General features: G+C 39.7%; 1 pseudogene; it reads right to left on the minus strand.

Annotated features, from left to right (window-relative positions):
* LOC113045760 (vitamin K-dependent protein C-like) lies at positions 1–13,630 on the minus strand (annotated as a pseudogene).
* Positions 13,631–19,229: the final 5,599 nt, after the last annotated feature.

Genomic DNA, 19,229 nt, shown 5'->3' on the forward strand with positions numbered 1-19,229 from the left:
CTAAACTTTATCCTACCTCTGACGAACATTATCTATCCAGTCCAAATAGCTGGACACTTTGGTGTAGATGGCAAGTTTGTATTTTTGCCCGCAGCCTTCTCCCCAGGACACCAGACCTATGAGGAACCACAAATCATGAAACCGTGTCATCATTGGACCCCCACTGTCCCCCTCACAAGCATCTTTGATTTGCCCCAGCATTCCCCCACAAAGCATGTTCTGAGTGAGGTTGTTCATCATATGCCTGGAACACTCTTTGTTGTCTATAATTGGAATTTCAATGAAGTTGAGAGTTGAACTGATGTGACGAGAGATCTCTTTTCCCTCCCTCCAGCCAGAGACGACTGTGACAGTCTGTGACAACATTTGTTCGGCCAGGTTCTGGCTAGGGAGGCATGCTGTGAGTATGTATGTGGAAAACTTGGCTGGTGTAGCCTAGCGAAACAGAGCTATATCATTGTCCACAGTATTGTGGGTGGGCAATAGATTGTTGTACAGGAAGTCATCTCAGATTCTTCAGTCCTCAATTGGTCATAGTCACATGGAGAGATGGCCATACAATTAGAATTCAAAGCCAGAGAGCGTTTATGTTTGGCTATGTTTTATGGTTGGTTAAAAAAAGGAAGGCTGCTTCCTTATGCATTTGCTGTTGTTTTTTTTACAGAGACTAGGACTGTCACAAACACAAAGTGTAATTTCTCAGGAAGCTTTCACTGCTATCCGCCAAATAGTTGGGACACCATGAGTGGAATTAATACGCTGGAAAGTAACACTGTAGCTAGACTGTCTTTTGGTGTTTCTTTTCACTTATGAGGCCTAAGCTTAGTAAACAACATCACTGTAATCTATGTTTTCTAGCAGTTTATTTTGTGGCAAATTGCTTTAGTCATGCATCTTCTAAAAATTCTAATGGAGGATAAAAAGCCTAACACTATGATAGAATACTTAAATTTATATCAAATTGTCTTACATACCCAGCCTGACACTGAACCTTGTACTTGTCTCTAGGCAGTGAGCAGCAGTGAGAACCCAGTTTTCATCAATCAGAACTCCACCACAAAAAGCCTGCCCAAATGATTGAGTATAAGAGCCTACAAAATACAGAAAATTATTTTGCTGAATATTCAGTATAACATATGATAATTGTCAGTATTGGTATTAACATTTGGCATTATATGATTACACAGATTTTACAAAAGAATCAAGAAATACCTGCCAGGGATTCTCTCTCTTTTTGCCAACTGTATCTCCTATTACAATCTGGCCACATGATGCCTTATCTTTAAATGACAAAAAATGCACATAGGTCACACAGATTTATCTACCAAATGGTAGAAATTATTTGAAGATTATTTTTACATTTTCATATAATTTTTAATGAAGATATATTTATATTATCAACAGTGAATGAAATGGGAAAAAATGCTGGTACTCAATAAGTACTTTTTAATATTTTACAATATATGTACAGTGCCACTATCAATCAATCAATAATGAAATAACTATAGAGAGAGAACCCCCTAACACCCCCCCCCCCCCCGCATTTTTCTAAAACACTGCTGAAGATGTTACATAAATATACTCTAGAATCATTAAGAATAACAGTTGCCATTTCCTTTACAATATACAATTAAGAAAATACCTACTTGAAAAACTTGAATAATATTGTATAAAGTAATCAAATATACAATACATAGTTTTCTCTATAAATTCAACATTCATTCTCATTTATTTTACAAAAAGTGATTCAGTCAAGGGCAGTGAATTACTTTCTTTCTGATGTTTGATTAACATTGAAACAAATGGCGACAGCAGCTTTATTAGCAGCTTCTGTCACTTTAAGACCTCGGGGTCTGAACTCAAGTCAAGTGCCCCATGCAAAACCGTCTCAAGTTCACCATAGTCTCAAAACAAGCATTTACAAAATGAATTCTCTCCCAGTGACTTGCCCCCATGGAAATTAAAAAAAAAAATAACTCCTGAAATAATGACTTCTGGTGAATATTGTGGAAACGAATTGATACATTTAGATAAATATATTTCATACATTATAGCATATTATAATACAACTTATTAGGCCTATATATTTATAGAATAGCGAAGTAGGCCTAATCAATATACAAGACTGAACCACATATTTCACATCTATGTGACATAGATGTGAAATATAAAGGCTATCATGATCATTTTGCCAACAATGTACCAGATTTGTTTAGTTTTAATACGTTTTATTTTTAACTTAATACAAGTTACATAAACAAATACAACATATAGCATTAAAGAAAAATAAACAAAAGTTTTCTGTAGCCTTGTGCAAACTTAATCAATAGAATTAGACTTCTAGAATGTTCTTTCCAGTGCAAAAAATAATATTTTTAATTTAATTAGACAGAAGTTTAAGGAATTGTAGTGCAAATATCTATATAATTATACTTACATTATAGTTAACTTTATTTCTGGTGCAAATCAATAATACATAAAAAAACAATTATTAATTAAATAATAATTGTTTCCCTCCTCCAGATACCTTGTTAAGAAACCCATCAGAAATTATTGACACATGATGAGGGAGCGGGAGACAGGAACACTGGGGAGATGTATATGGAATGTTAGGCTAAACCTGTACTATCTGTTTTAATATAATCACTTTCTTATCAACTATATTTGAGTTTTAAAGATGCATGCAACAGCCTATTTACTTGCAGTCCCTTATGACAATGAACCATGGTAAAGTGAATATAGTTTAACTATAGTATTTGTAGATTTCCTTGGTTACCGCTACAGTAAACATATTTTAACCATGTGTAAACAAAAACAACCTAATAAATTGCAATTAAGGTGTATGAATGTTAAAATGCATTTCAAATATAAAGTTAAGTAGGTATCATTTACCCATTGTATTCATAATAATTGAATTTAATAATCTAAAAATTAAGTTAAGTATCGTATCGGTATCGATATCGACGATACTGGTCATCAAAAGTATCGGTATCGTATCGAAAACAAAATGTGTTGTACTGCCCATCCCCAATTCTGACTTTTGTTGCGTTAAAAAACAGCAACAGTTAGTGGCAGTAGCTGCTGCTGCTTCTTCTTCCTTGGTGTTTTACGGCAACTGGCATCCAGTTTGTTGCATTACTGCCATCTTCTGTTCATATTTATCTCATGCTATATTCTCTTATCCAGTTTCTTTTAAATAGTAAAAAAAATATTTTGTACCTTGTCCCTTGTCACATGACAACATCTACATCACTCATTGGCCATGACGTATTTCCTAAACTGCTTTTCGATTGGTCAGAATTTACGTGCGGGAAAATTCCAACATAAGAGGAAAAGCCATCAAACAACAACACAGAGACAACAGAACTATGGAGAGACGACTGCGCGGGCTGGTTTTGTCCCTGGCCATAATGTATTACATTGTTTGCATAAACCACAATATGCAAACAATACATTTCTATAATGAATCGCGGATGTGGCTAGAAAACAACATTCTAATGCACTGCAAACGGCGAGCGGGCATCGCTCGTAACTTCAAGCGGAGGCATGCATTAATTCTTAACTCTGACATGGTCATCTTCCGAAAATATTACCAACGATCTATCAGGTAATGTCATGCCCTCTCTTTCTCTTTGAAATAGTTTTCTGTGAGTTCTCATTAAACATTCTCTACACTATACTTAATTTGTTGGTGCCTGGAAGTCCTTGAATTTGATGTTGTGTGGTATCCTTACCAATCGTTAGCCTCTTAGCATAATTTCCCCAAATAATTTGGTCAAAAATGACTTCTGCAATTATGCTGTTTCTGTTTGCTTGTCAAAAAACGGTTTGATATCATCCATATTACAGGCCTATTTTAAAGTATTTTGACATTTTAATAGCAAAAATGACATTTTCCTAATTCATCTTGCAATATTAATAAAATTAAGAGATAATCCATCATTCTGCAAGGTGTGGTGGACCATAGGATGAGGGGGGTCGATGTACCTCTTTTTCTTTTGGGTGATTCAGCTTACCCTCTACTTACCCAGAAGGAGGAGCAGTAAAACCACAGCAGCTCAATTTCAACCACAGATTAAACCAAGCCCGTATGACAGTTGAGCGCGCCTTTTGCTGCCTCAAAGGACGCTGGCGTTGCCTTCTTAAAGAAAATGAGGCCCACATAACTTTTGTAAGCCACATTGTGTCTGCTTGCTGTGTGCTGCATAATTTCTGCGAGGTACAGAAGGAGGAATTTCTGGAGGGAGAAAGAGTTGCAGAGGAAGAAAGAGTTGCAGAGGAAGAGGGACCTGTACATGATCAGGGGCACACACAGCAGCAACACATTAGAAATGCACTGTGTAGCTACTTTGCTACAATATGAATGACCAAAGCCTGCAAATAATGTTCAGTATGGTTTAAACATAAATGCTGTCTTTTCTTGATGAGTTCATCTGTTAGCATTTATGTTCATATGCTAGTATGTTACCACCATATACTAAACTTATTTTGTCTGATTTAAAATGGATGGAATGGAAACACTTTTGCTTTAAAGGGTTTTATTTTCTGTTTAATTTGTAATGAATGTAAAGTTGACACATCTGAAAATGTTTCCAAATCTTGAAAGTAAAATGTTTTTTTTTTTTAGCAGTGCTATGTGTCTGGTACATTGTCTGAAATTACAATACATTTTTGAAAAGAAAACCTTGAAAAATTAGGTAACAGCGCATGTAATTTGAACCTCAATCTCCCATGAGTGACCACACAAACACCATAAGCCAAAAGCACTATGCCATTATTTCAGTGCATAAGTGGTGGTCTTAGGGAGCTTTGCCTCCAGCTAGTCCTTCAAATGCCTGCTAACAGTTGCTGCTACACGTAAATACGATCACAGTTCTTATATAAAAAAAAAGAACATAGAACATTCTTAACACCAAACTTGCCTGTTTAACTTTAGACAAATGTAACTTTCCAGAAATGTTGGCTACAAAACATGATTGGAAAATAAACATGTTTTACAGTTAAACATTTAAGCCATTTATTAAAAATGGCTGTGTGTTGTGCCAAAAAAAGACCTATTTTTACTTTATATTCCAAAAATGTATTCCAAAAGTAAAAAATAAATAAATAAGAATACTAATAATGAAAATGAGGTAGCATATTTCTGTGAAATGTAAACACACACAGGGTAGTCATTTCTGAAGTTTCTTCCGAACACTAAACAGAACAATTCAAGCGCAAAATGACTGCACATTAAAGGCCTACACAAACAAAGCCTTTCCTAACTTTTGCAAAAAAAAACTACAACTATGTTGTAGTAGTGTGTACTATTAATGTCATGTATAATGGATGAAGTGCTAGGATGTTCATCTGGGTTGGATGGAGATTCTGATTGCCGGTGGTGGTGATGTGGATTATTCATTGGCTGCAGGGCAGCTGGCTGAAACAGGTGGGGCAAGGACCAAGCACTAGGGATTGATGTTGGTGGGGGTGTTGTGGTCCAGGCTGGCATTGTTGAGGAATGAGGTCGAGGCTGACCAGGATTCAGCGCACTTGCTAAAGTGCCCAGTAGTGGCTGAAACATCTGGTTTGTGGCCTGTTGCAGTGTGATAAAGCGAGAACCACCACTCGCTTGGGGACGTTGTGAATATCCGTAAAAGATGTTAAATGATGGCTCAGCCCGCAATAGCACTTATGTGCAAGTGCAATTTATTTACAGTGCCAAAAAATATACACAGTCCAATGGTGAAAAAATATATGTAGGTGAACAAAGTACCAAAGAAACAACAAACAGAAAATAAAGAGGGAATAATCCAAATGGAAAAAGTCAATATACAAGTATCCACAATATACAGGAGTTAGAAAAAAGATCGCTTGAGGCACCACAGTTGCTCTCTCGCCCCGACTTGGTAAACAAGTGATGAGTTTTAATCTGGCCTGCCCTTATATAGGCCAGACTCCACCCCCTTCACATGGGACTTCTCAAATGGGTAATAAGAGACGTTTAAAACCCCATTACTTCAGGCATTTCGACTTTTACACCAATAATTAATACTAAACACAAACTCAAACACGTAATCAACAAATAAAACATTAAACACAAAAATACTACATTCAACCATTTAATTTATATACACGCAAAAACAAGGTACCCCCTACTAATATAAAACAATGGTTTGGCTGGTTTCCGGTGCGCTGCGGCAGCGCGGCGCCGTCAGTGACGTCATAACTGATCGCCGCTCTATCGCTCTGTTTGGCAGCGTCTCACACCGGAACACCGACCATCGCATGCCCAATTCAATATAACAAACACCGATTAGACAAGACAACATCAAACAACGTGCAGTGTGAGTGTGTGAAATGTCCGGGGTAATGAATATTGACAGATGTGGAGGGGAAGATGAAATAATGTCCAACACATATGTGCCATCGGGAGTGCGTGTGCACCCGCGCTGCTGATGGCGGAACACCAGGAGGGAAATGAGCGTGAGTTATTACAAAGGTAAGTATTTCTGCTTAAGTGAAGGTGTGTGCGTGTGTGTGCCAGTGTTGCCCAGCAGTGACAATTAGGTCAGCTTTGTCACACTACCTCCCCCCTCTCCAAGCGACGCACTGACTGGGAACCGGGACAGGTAGTCGGCGACCACATTTTGTTTGCCAGGTCGATGTCGTATCTTGAAGTTGTACGGTTGCAAGGACAGGTACCATCTTGTAACTCTGGCATTATGGTCTTTCATCGACTGGATCCAGGTCAATGCTCTGTGGTCAGTTTCCAGATCGAATTCTCGTTCAAGGAGGTAGTACTGTAAGCTGTCAAGGGCCCACTTGATGGCAAGACATTCCTTCTCTATCGTAGAGTATCGGGTTTCCCTGGGCAACAGCTTGCGACTAAGGTAAACAACTGGCTTTTCTTCTCCTGAACTTCCTTGTGCCAACACTGCACCAATTCCTGTCGCTGAAACATCCACTTGTACAAGGAACCGTTTTGAGAAATATGGACTCTGTAGGACTGGGCTGGAACACATATTTTCTTTCAGAGTGTTGAATGCTGTCTCACAATCCTCAGACCAAGGAACTGGATTGCTTACTGACTTACTCAGTAAGTCCATCAAGGGTACTGCAATTGAGGCAAAGTTTGGCACAAATCTTCTGTACCAGCCCACTAACCCTAGGAAAGACCTCACCTCCTTCTTTGTTCTGGGTCTTGGGCTCCGCCGAATTGCCTCCACCTTGTCCACCTGTGGTCGCAGCTGGCCATTGCCTAGGTGGTATCCAAGGTATCCAGCTTCTTGACGCGCCCACTCACATTTATTTACATTCAGTGTCAACCCAGCTGCTTGTATCTTCTCCAAGGTTTGTAGCACATGCTGAAGATGTTCAGGCCAGGAGTTACTGTGGATCACCACATCGTCCAAATAAGCAGCAGACCATTCCTCGCAGCCCTGGAGGACTCGATCCATTAACCTCTGGAATGTGGCAGGTTCCCCATGCAGGCCAAACGGAAGGACTGTAAACTGGTATAACCCCAGTGGGGTCCGGAACGCTGTGTATGGTCTGGAAGCTGGATCGAGAGGCACCTGCCAGTAGCCCTTGCACAGATCCAAGGTGGTGATAAACTGAGCCTGTCCAATTTTCTCCAATAAATCATCCACTCGTGGCATTGGGTAGGCATCAAACTTTGATTGCGCATTCAGCCTACGAAAGTCGATGCAGACACGCAGTGTCCCATCCTTCTTTGGTACGATGACCATGGGACTACTCCATTCACTCACCGAGGGCTCTATTACTCCTAGTTCCTTCATCATCTTGATCTCTTCCTTTAGAGGTACTACCAACCTTTCAGGAACACGGTAAGGCTGCTGTCTTGAGGGTGCTGGGTCGGTCAGGTGTATGGTGTGTTGACACATTTCAGTCCGACCAGGTTTCTGGCGGAACAAAGCAGGAAATTGGTTCACCAGCTGCTGTAGCTCTTCCTTTTTCAAGTCATCTAGGTGATCCAAGCTCACCACTGACGTCTGTCTCTGAGCTTCTGCCTCTGAACCTTTATCCTCCACATCCTCCACCTTCCGTACAAGAAGTGACGTCTCTGTTGCCTTACCGGTCGACTCTCTCCACTCCTTCAACAGGTTTATGTGGTAAGTTTGTTTAGCTTTCCCCTTGTCAGGGTGGTGGATCTCATACGTCACTGGCCCCATCTTGCGGACCACGGTATATGGCCCTTGCCACTTGGCCAACAGCTTATTCGATGATGTTGGCAATAGGAGTAGAACTTTCTGCCCCGGCTGGAACTGTCGAAGTCTTGCATGCTGGTCATACCATCGTTTTTGAGCTTTTTGTGCCTCTTGCAGGTTCTGTACCGCTCAAGTCGATCTCTCATCTCTAGAACATACTGCACTATGCCTTTCTCCTCAGTTCTGGAGGCAGGGTCTTCCCACCCTCTTCTCAGTAGGTCCAATGGTCCCTGCACTTGCCATCCATAGAGCAGTTCGAATGGTGAGAACCCAGTTGAGGCTTGAGGTACTTCTCTGTAGGCAAAAAGCACAAAAGGCAGCCACTTGTCCCAATCCCGTTCTGTGTCGGCAACAAACTTACGTAACATGTTTGTGGTGCCTCAAGCGAACTTTTTTCTAACTCCTGTATATTGTGGATACTTGTATATTGACTTTTTCCATTTGGATTATTCCCTCTTTATTTTCTGTTTGTTGTTTCTTTGGTACTTTGTTCACCCATATATATTTTTTACCATTGGACTGTGTATATTTTTGGCACTGTAAATAAATTGCACTTGCACATAAGTGCTATTGCAGGCTGAGCCATCATTTAACATCTTTTACGGACATTCACAACGTCCCCAAGCGAGTGGTGGTTCTCGCTTTATCACATTTGATGGCAGCGGTGGGATGGCAACCCGCAAGACAGCGCCAAAAGGTAAAAAACCCAGGACGGGTTTGCGGTCCCAGGGGAAGGTGGTGGTTGAAAAGGATGTTACCTGGGATTCAATGGAATCTACGGAGGACGAAGAGGCAGCTACAAGGCTTCCTGGAGTATCAGCAAAGGCCAGTTCACCACAGACCAAGCCCTTCACAGCCGGTGAAATGTCTGGTGAAGGAATGGTGTCTCTGATGCGCAAATTCCTGGATGCACAAGAGGAGAGGGAAGAGAGATATTTGCGAGAGCTCCGTGGTCTACGAGAGTCCATCGTACAGTCAGCACGGCCTGCAGAGACCTCGTAAGACATAGATAGTCTGCGGATGGACCTACCAACTCCGGCAGCACAGAGAGGACCTACACGAGACAGGCAAGCACATGTCCTAGACTCCACAAATGTCCCAGCACCAAATCAGCCAATGCAGCGGTCTGAACCAAAAATGCCAGCCTTCCAGCAGGGGAAAGACATTGAAAACTATCTTCGGCGGTTCGAGCGGTTGGCCAGGACCTGGGGGTGGCCTGAGCAGGAGTGGAGCTTTCGACTTGTCTCGTTGCTGACAGGGCAGGCACTGGACGCATACTTAGCGATGGATGAGGAGAAGGCAGAGGTGTATGCTGATCTAAGGGAGGCACTGCTGGAGAAATTTAACATCTCACCAGAAACTTACCGCCAGCGCTTCTGAGTGTCCTCTGTTCCAGCGGGAGAGTCACCAACAGAAACTTACCATCGCTTGAGGAATCTGTATCGACGATGGATACGGCCTGAGGAGCATACTAAAGAGGAGATTGGTGAGGCTATTATCCTGGAGCAGCTTCTTCGTGTACTCCCGTATGATACTCGCACATGGGTACGGGAGCATGAGCCGATGACAGGCCTGGCGGCAGCAAAGCTGGCTCAACAGTACATGAATGCTCACAGGGGAGGCCTGCGCACTCAACCACCAAGAGGTACTGTACGTTCTGTTTCTGATCGCTCTGGGGCTGAAGCTGAGAAAAGTCACGCTGATCGTATAGACCATGCAAAAGGACAAAAATCATCTGTGGGCAAGGGACTAATTTGTTTTTATTGCCAACAGCCTGGACACAAAGCATCAGTGTGTCCTGTGCGAAAAGCAAAATTGACTGGATTTTGTTATGTTCCCAGAGAGGAAGACAATGTTAGAGACTCTGTAGAGGAGAGTCAAAATAGGTGTAAGGTGACAGTTAATGGACATTCGTTGCAAGCTCTTTTGGACACTGGTAGCACTCTTTCTCTGTTAAAACCATGTTTTGTGCCAAATGTAAATTATGTGAGCACTACCGCTGTTCAATGTGTACATGGGGATGTAAAGCAGTACCCTAGAGCTGAAGTCGTTGTTGAGGTGTATGATCAATTGTACTTGTTAAATGTTGCCATAGTTGATAACTTGCCAGCTGATATGATTTTGGGTCAAGACTTACCAGTACTAAATTATCTGTTACAAACCACCAAAGACTCTGAAACTGTTACTCCCTCTGCCACTGTTGAAGTGTCATGTCCTGTTGTCGCCCGGGCACAAGCCAAGGCAGGTCTGCAGCCACTGCCGGACTTGGACAGTAATCTGTTGCAGGGCGGCACAAAGGGCCCTAGGAAGTCACGCCGACAGCGGCGTCTAGGGAAGTACATGGGCACCCCAGTTTCTAAGACCTCTGTGGATTGTCTCCAGGTTAGTGGCTGGAGGATTCCGGAGGACATTGCGAAATTACAAAGGGATGATGAGTCTTTAAAATCACTCTTTGAGAAGGCAGGGTGTGAAAATGCAGCTAATCTGTGCAATGAAAAATATGTTGTGTTGAATGGAGTGTTGTATTTGCAGACAAATGATGTGACACGTTTAGTTGTTCCAACATGTTGCCGCCATATTGTCTTACATTTAGCACACACTGTTCCCTGGGCTGGCCACCTAGGACAGCAGAAAACATATGCACGCATTAGTTCACGGTTCCACTGGCCTACACTATACACAGATGTTCAGACATATTGCAATACATGTGCCATCTGTCAAAAGACCAGTGTTGTTTCCCAGCGGGGCAAAGCACCCCTGCATCCTCTCCCTGTGATCTCTTCTCCTTTCAGACGCATCGCCACGGACATCGTAGGCCCACTTGAAAGAAGTAGTGCAGGACATCGGTACATCCTGGTGGTCAGCGACTACGCTACAAGATATCCAGAAGCGTTTCCACTCCGATCCATCACAACGCCGAAAATCATCCATGCCCTCGTCCAAATGTTCTCCAGAGTAGGCATTCCAGAGGAGATCCTGACAGACCAGGGAACTAACTTCACCACACGGTTAATGGGGCAACTATACCAGCAGCTGGGTATCAACGCCATCAAGACGACCCCATACCACCCTCAGACAGATGGTCTGGTGGAGCGTTTTAATCAAACCCTTAAGAACATTGTGATAAAGCGAGAACCACCACTCGCTTGGGGACGTTGTGAATGTCCGTAAAAGATGTTAAATGATGGCTCAGCCCGCAATAGCACTTATGTGCAAGTGCAATTTATTTACAGTGCCAAAAAATATACACAGTCCAATGGTGAAAAAATATATATAGGTGAACAAAGTACCAAAGAAACAACAAACAGAAAATAAAGAGGGAATAATCCAAATGGAAAAAGTCAATATACAAGTATCCACAATATACAGGAGTTAGAAAAAAGATCGCTTGAGGCACCACAGTTGCTCTCTCGCCCCGACTTGGTAAACAAGTGATGAGTGTTAATCTGGCCTGCCCTTATATAGGCCAGACTCCACCCCCTTCACATGGGACTTCTCAAATGGGTAATAAGAGACGTTTAAAACCCCATTACTTCAGGCATTTCGACTTTTACACCAATTATTAATACTAAACACAAACTCAAACACGTAATCAACAAATAAAACATTAAACACAAAAATACTACATTCGACCATTTAATTTATATACACGCAAAAACAAGGTACCCCCTACTAATATAAAACAATGGTTTGGCTGGTTTCCGGTGCGCTGCGGCAGCGCGGCGCCGTCAGTGACGTCATAACTGATCGCCGCTCTATCGCTCTGTTTAGGCAGCGTCTCACACCGGAACACCGACCATCGCATGCCCAATTCAATATAACAAACACCGATTAGACAAGACAACATCAAACAACGTGCAGTGTGAGTGTGTGAAATGTCCGGGGTAATGAATATTGACGGATGTGGAGGGGAAGATGAAATAATGTCCAACACATATGTGCCATCGGGAGTGCGTGTGCACCCGCCAGCCGACGGCGGAACACCAGGAGGGAAATGAGCGTGAGTTATTACAAAGGTAAGTATTTCTGCTTAAGTGAAGGTGTGTGCGTGTGTGTGCCAGTGTTGCCCAGCAGTGACAATTAGGTCAGCTTTGTCACATGCAGTGCCTGCATTTCCTGGAATCTTCTCACCTCAGCCTCCTGTGGTGCCTTCAATATTCATTCGAAACAGGCAGCCTCTTGAGCCACTTGGCTCTGTTCAGCTCTATGCAATTCTGTCAGCATCATTCTGTTGTCCATCATGTATGCCTGGATCTTCAGACACTCCTGCATCAGCAACGGTGTTTGTGACATCTGCATCAGAGGATATGTTGCTTGAATCTCCCACTGTTTATTGGAAAAACAATTTCTTCATGTTACTTATGTCATTTTAATGTAGATAAAAATATATTTTAATGCATATTGCAATGTAAACAATCCAGTGTGTGTGTTTAGAAGAGGACTGGCTTCTTTGATTTTGATAGTTTGTGAATTGTTAGGTAGAGCTCACAGCGGGTGATCGGTCAGAATCACGCAAGATTTCTTCATTGGAAGTATTTATTGGATTTACAACTGCATGATTGAAATGTACATTGATGTGTGTGTGTGGTTCTGAAACAATAAAGAAGTGAAAACAAAAATAATTAGTTGAATGAAAATGAATGATTATCATGCAAACAAACCATTATTTGTATTAACTGTATCCTATTCCAACAATACAGCAGAAATAAAATACAATATTATTTTAACATGGCCGAAACTGGCATTAAAAGAATGAAAAAGGCTGTGCAATGGTTCTGGGCTGCTAGAACTATAACAATGAGAAAACATAAACAATTCGCTATACAAAGCCTCCCTCTGCTGGTCACATAACTACAACAGGCCGTTCTGAGAGGTGTCACCTGACGACCAGTGTACATGCAGTGCGTGCTCTATAACCAATTAACTGGATTAAAGGCGAATATCACCGCAATAGCTTACAAACTATGCGCAGAGGGTGCATAACTGGTATTACACAATGTGTAACAAAAGAATAATGCCCGAGTAGAGACTTATACATTTATACATAGGAAGAAGCATTACAACGCGAGGCCTTATCGGGCAGAAAAACCTGAACTTAAATTAGCAACACTAAACAGACAAAACACTACCAATCTAGCATCAGCAATGACAGTAAAGGAACAACAAAATACAGTTTCTTACTTGTAAAGACCCACACAGGATAAAGCAGTTGTATCAAAACGGGTTTTAAGTCCGTGCAGTTAGCGTGCACTACTGGCAAAAGTCTCGGACAGAATGCAACCAGCGTGCAGCGATCCTGAGTTAACTTGTGATTGGCTAAGAGTCCAGGTGAAGCGAGTAATCTTCCCATAGGAGAGAGAGAGTCACAGTAAAGTGTCTGATGCAAAGCGGCCACGAGGGGGCCTTTTTTACAGTGTGAGTGTGTGAAACCGAATTTTGTTTTTGTTTTTTGTTATATATATATATATATGTGTATGTATGTATGTATGTATGTATGTATGTATATATATATATATATATATATATATATATATATATATATATATATATGTATGTGTGTGTGTGTGTGTGTGTGTATGTATGTATGTATGTATGTATCTATGTATGTATATATATATATATATATATATATATATGTATGTATGTATGTATGTATGTATGCATGTGTATGTATGTATGTATGTATGTATGTATGTATGTATATATATATATATATATATATATATATATATATATATATATATATATATATATATATCTGCTTCTGGTTAATGTGAAGTAACATAGCTTGCCGTCATATTAGGCATGGCAAAGTATAAGCTATACCTAAGGTTACACCATAATTTATGTAATAAGTGCTTTGTATTAGTAAGTGCAAAAACTAAATAAACTCACCTCTTCTGAATCCTATATCAGACGAAAATTTTCACCAGGTTTGGTGCGTGTGCAAAGTTTCATGACTTTTTGAGCATGTTTAATCCCTCAAAAATGTGATTTATTTTGGAGAAGAAGAAGAAAAATAATAATAATTAAAGCTGCAAGCAGCGATGAACGGGCCCTCGCACCCGGGCTCACCGCCAGCGAGCGGCTTTAGTAAATTGGCGAACGGTGAGAAATATGCATTTAAAGTCATAAATATAAGTGGAATATGTCAAAATCATTTATATGTGCCAGTCTTCCTGTTGCCAGCAGGTGTTGCTATCATTATAATGGAATATTGACTTTCAGATGTGTTCAGGCCAGGACTCTTATCGAACATGTGGAGTTTGGGGAAGATGGAATATGTTATGCCTGAGTTACAACAACAACTTCTTTTCCTGTGGCGAGACATCAAATTTTGTCATGGTGCCATGGACACGCCCTTTAACAAAAACTCAAGATCTACATAATTTAACATTGCACAGTCCTTAAGATTAGACTGACCACAAAAAATACATTTATGTCAAAAGATTTCTAGGAGTAAAAAAGCCCTGATGCATATGCATAAGCATAAGCCCTAAAATATGCCACTTCCTGTTTCCAGCAGGTGGCGCTATGACTATAAGTGAATATGTGCATGTAGATCTGTTAAGGGCAGAAGTATTATCTAACATGCAAAGTTTGGGGCAGATTGGACATTGTATGTCTGAGTTACAGCAACTTCCTTTTTCATGGCGAAACATTGAAATTTGTCAGGCCGCCATGGACACGCCCTTTAACGAAACCTCAAGATCTTCGCAATTTAAGATTGCAAAGGCCTTTAGATTACACTGACCAAGTTTGGTGTTGATCTGAATAAATCTCTAGGAGGAGTTCGTTAAAGTACAACCCCTGAAAATGGCAAAACCAACACCAATTTTGCAAAGAAAATTCTAAATAACTGACTTCCTGTTGGGATTCGTATTTTGTACCAAGAGACTTTTTCGTAGATATTGATGTGTTAAATGTGTGTACCAATTTTTGAACATGTACGTGAAACATAGCTTGAGGCGCACTCCATTGTAAGTGTATACACACTCCGTTGAAAGTGTATAGGTGGCGCTATCGAGCCATTTTGCCCCACCCGATGGAATATTGGCCTTCAGATCTGTTCAGGCCAGGACCCTTATCATACATGTGAAGTTTGGGCAAGATCGAACATTTTATGCCTGAGTTATAACATCTTTTATTCCCATGGCGAGACATCGAACTTCGTTACGGCGCCATGGACACACCTTTTAACAAAAACTCAAGATCTTTCATAACTAAACATCACACAGGTCTTTAGATTAGACTGACCACAAAAAAGACATTGATGTCATAAAATTTCTAGGAATAGTTTGTCGCATTGTAAAATATGTTACTTCCTGTTGCCAATAGGTAGCGCTATGACTATAACTGAATATTGGCATGCAGATCTGTTCAGGTCAAGAGTCTTATCCAACATATGAAGTTTGGGGCAGATTGGACATTGTATGTCTGAGTTACTGCAACTTCCTTTTTCATGGCAAAACATCAAAATTTGTCAAGCCGCCATGGACACGACCTTTAACGAAACCTCAAGTCCTTCACAATTTAACATCGCAAAGGCCTTTAGATTACACTGACCAAGTTTGGTGTTGATCTGAATAAATCTCTAGGAGGAGTTTGTTAAAGTACAACCCCTGAAAATGGCAAAAACAACACCAATTTTGAAGGGAAAATTCAAAATAACCAACTTCCTGTTGGGATCCGGATTTCGTACCAAGAGACTTTTTCGTAGGTATTGGAGTGTTACATGTGTGTACCAATTTTTGTACATGTACGTGAAACATAGCTCGAGGCGCACTCCGTTGAAAGTGTATAGGTGGCGCTATAGAGCCATTCTGCCACACCCGGTGGAATATTGGCCTGCAGATCTGTTCAGGCCAGGACTCTTATCACACATGTGAAGTTTGGGGAAGATCGGACATTTTATGCCTGAGTTATAACATCTTTTATTCCCATGGCGAGACATCGAACTTCGTCGCGGTGCCATGAACAAGCCTTTTAACGAAAGCTCAAGATCTTCACAACTGAACATTGCACACACCTTTAGATTAGACTGACCACAAAAAACACATTGATGTCATAAAATTTCTAGGAGTAGTTCGTCGCAGCGTAAAATATTTCACTTCCTGTTGCGAATCATCGAAATTCGCCAGGCCGCCACTGACACGCCCTTCAACGAAAACTCAAGATCTTCGCAATTTAACATCGCAAAGGCCTTTAGATTAGGCATACCAAATTTGGTGTTGATTTGAAGAAATCTCTAGGAGGAGTTCGTTAAAATACAACACATGGAAATGACCAAAATTACACAAAAAATGCTCATAATATTAAAAATAACCGACTTCCTGTTGGGTTTAGAATTTCGCTCCAAGAGTCTTTTTTGTAGGTATTGGTGTGTTACATATGTGTGCCAATTTTCATGCATGTACGTGAAACATAGCTGGAAGGCTGTTGATTTTCTTGGTATAGGTGGCGCTGTCGAGCCATTTTGCCACACCCTCTTCTGAATCCTATATCAGACGAAAATTTTCACTAGGTTTGACGCGTGTGCAAAGTTTCATGACTTTTTGAGCATGTTAAAGCCCTCAAAAATGCGATTCATTCGGGAGAAGAAGAAGAAGAAGAAGAAGAAGAAGAAGAAGAAGAAGAAATATAGCTGCAAGCAGCGATGGCGGGCTCAAGCCACCAATGCCATCGCCACCCCCGGTGGCATCAGGTAAAGTGTGCCCAGCGGGCACATGCATTCATAATATCCCTCTGGCAGTGAGGTTTTAAAGGATATGGCAGTTAAAGGGTTAATCCGAATCATCTAGACTTTAAAATTACATTCACAGAACAATATATATATATATATATATATATATATATATATATATATATATATATATATATATATATTTATAACTTTAGTAACACTTTACAATAAGATTTCATTTATAAACATTATGTTAACATGAACAATATTTATATAGCATTCATTCATGTCAGTTAATATTCCAAACTTAAACATTAAAACATTGTTTTATTGTGATTTTTTTCCAAGAACATTTTACCAATTCCAAACCATATCAATCTTAATAACTACCATTATTTTTATTTAATCATTTATAAGTGCTATACAATAGTCCAGGAAAGCTGGAAGAGAAAAACACTTTATATTCATGTGTGTAGAATTATTAGGCATGTTTTCTTTTGCAGATGGAATGCGCTAAAAAAGAGTTTTAACTCAAACTGTAAAGTCGAAAATTATGAAATACCCATGAGAAATATCAAACACAAATGCAATACAGAAATGGATAAGTTAAGACTTGACCATTATACAAAAAATGCTGACTGGGTCATGAGGTCAGAAAAGAAGAAGAAAAAAACAGGTCAAGAAGAACTGACAAAAAGAATTGCAAAAGAATTAGGAATTAATGTGAAGATTAATTTTTAGTCAATTCTGCAAGACAGACTTTCAGGAAAGGAGGTGGAATAAAAATGAGCTCCTAAATCTTAATCCCGGATTCTGGAAGATATATTCCTCAAACCATCGGACAAGAGTAGGTGGTGCTGGTCCTTCACGAGTCACTCTAATCTGTTCATGAAGCCTATATATAAAGTCTTAATATATAGTATTTCACAATACTTCATGGTATTCTAATTAAATCATTTTTTGGAATCTTAGATTTCTCAGAACCTGACACATTGTAATTCTGAGACTCCAGGAAAGTGGCAGTTCTGTAAAATGTTGGCACTGGAGACTAAATGCTCCCTGATAGTTTCACACCTAATTCACTTAACACACACACACACACACACACACACACACACACACACACACACACACACACACACACACATTACCCACAGTGACAGTGGGACTGAGTGACATCAGATTTATGATAGTTTTTTAATTTTCTATCATCCATATAGTGTTGTATAGTCATGAAACTATGCATATTTCCTCAGAATGACTTGTCTTCTATGTGTACATTTTTTTTGAAGTGTTTAGAAGCTGCACTTTAAAAAAATAAAAGACATTTACTGGTTACTTTTTTACTGTTATTTCAAAAAATCACCACGACAAAACCATTCAAGCTATCCAAAATTCATTCGCATCTGTTCTGTAAGATAAATTCTTTAAACAGTGGTAAAAGAGGATGTGGTGCTGAACCTTCAAGAGTCACTCAAAACGTATCTGTCCATAAAGCCTATAAAGAATTATTCTTAATATACAGTTCACAATACTTCAGCTTGTTATTCTAATTAAGTGAGGGTCATTTTATCAGTAAAATACATAAAATTCATATTATTTTTCTTTGAAAGATTTCTATAAATGATTTAAATCATACTTGTTTCTATAATAATTATTTAAAAGTGATCCTATAGCTCCATCAGGTGGCCATTATTGGTACTAAGAATTGCAAGCTTCATTTATAAGTTATGATAGTTTTAATTTTTTGCTGGCTCTTGAAAATGATAAAGCTTTGAAACTTACTGTGGTTCCTTCAAATGATGACTTCTACGTATATAAAAAATTATGAAGAGTTTGGAATTAAAAAATTTAAAGATATAGTAAAATAACTATTGTATTTTTTTATGTTACTTTAATAAATCGCTATGGCCACACCATTTAAGGTATCCTAAACCCATTCGCAATTTAACATCTTCAGTATATTGGATTCATGTTAAAAAAAAAGTTTGGTGTGAACTACTTGTGTCTTCTTGGAGGAGTATGAATTCATTTACAGGCTGATTTTATCATAAATCCACAATAGAATTTCTGAGTTCTGTATCAATCTGTGTTGTTGTTTGTTTATTTTTATTTTTTTATTTTTCATAGGAAGATAACTGATCCTTTACTCTCCTTTTTAATAAATGTGCTTATAAACCAAAAACAAGCTATTTATAGCTGTATTTATAAACTGCTTACTACTGACTATTAATATTGGGACAAGGCTTTATAAAGCATGAACTGACTATTTACTTTTTGAGTTTGAAATTATTATTTGCAGCACAAATAAGGTTTTTTACGATTTTTTAAAATTC

The sequence above is a fragment of the Carassius auratus genome, chromosome 27 (genome assembly GCF_003368295.1).
Source record: "Carassius auratus strain Wakin chromosome 27, ASM336829v1, whole genome shotgun sequence".
Taxonomy (NCBI): Eukaryota; Metazoa; Chordata; class Actinopteri; order Cypriniformes; family Cyprinidae; genus Carassius; species Carassius auratus.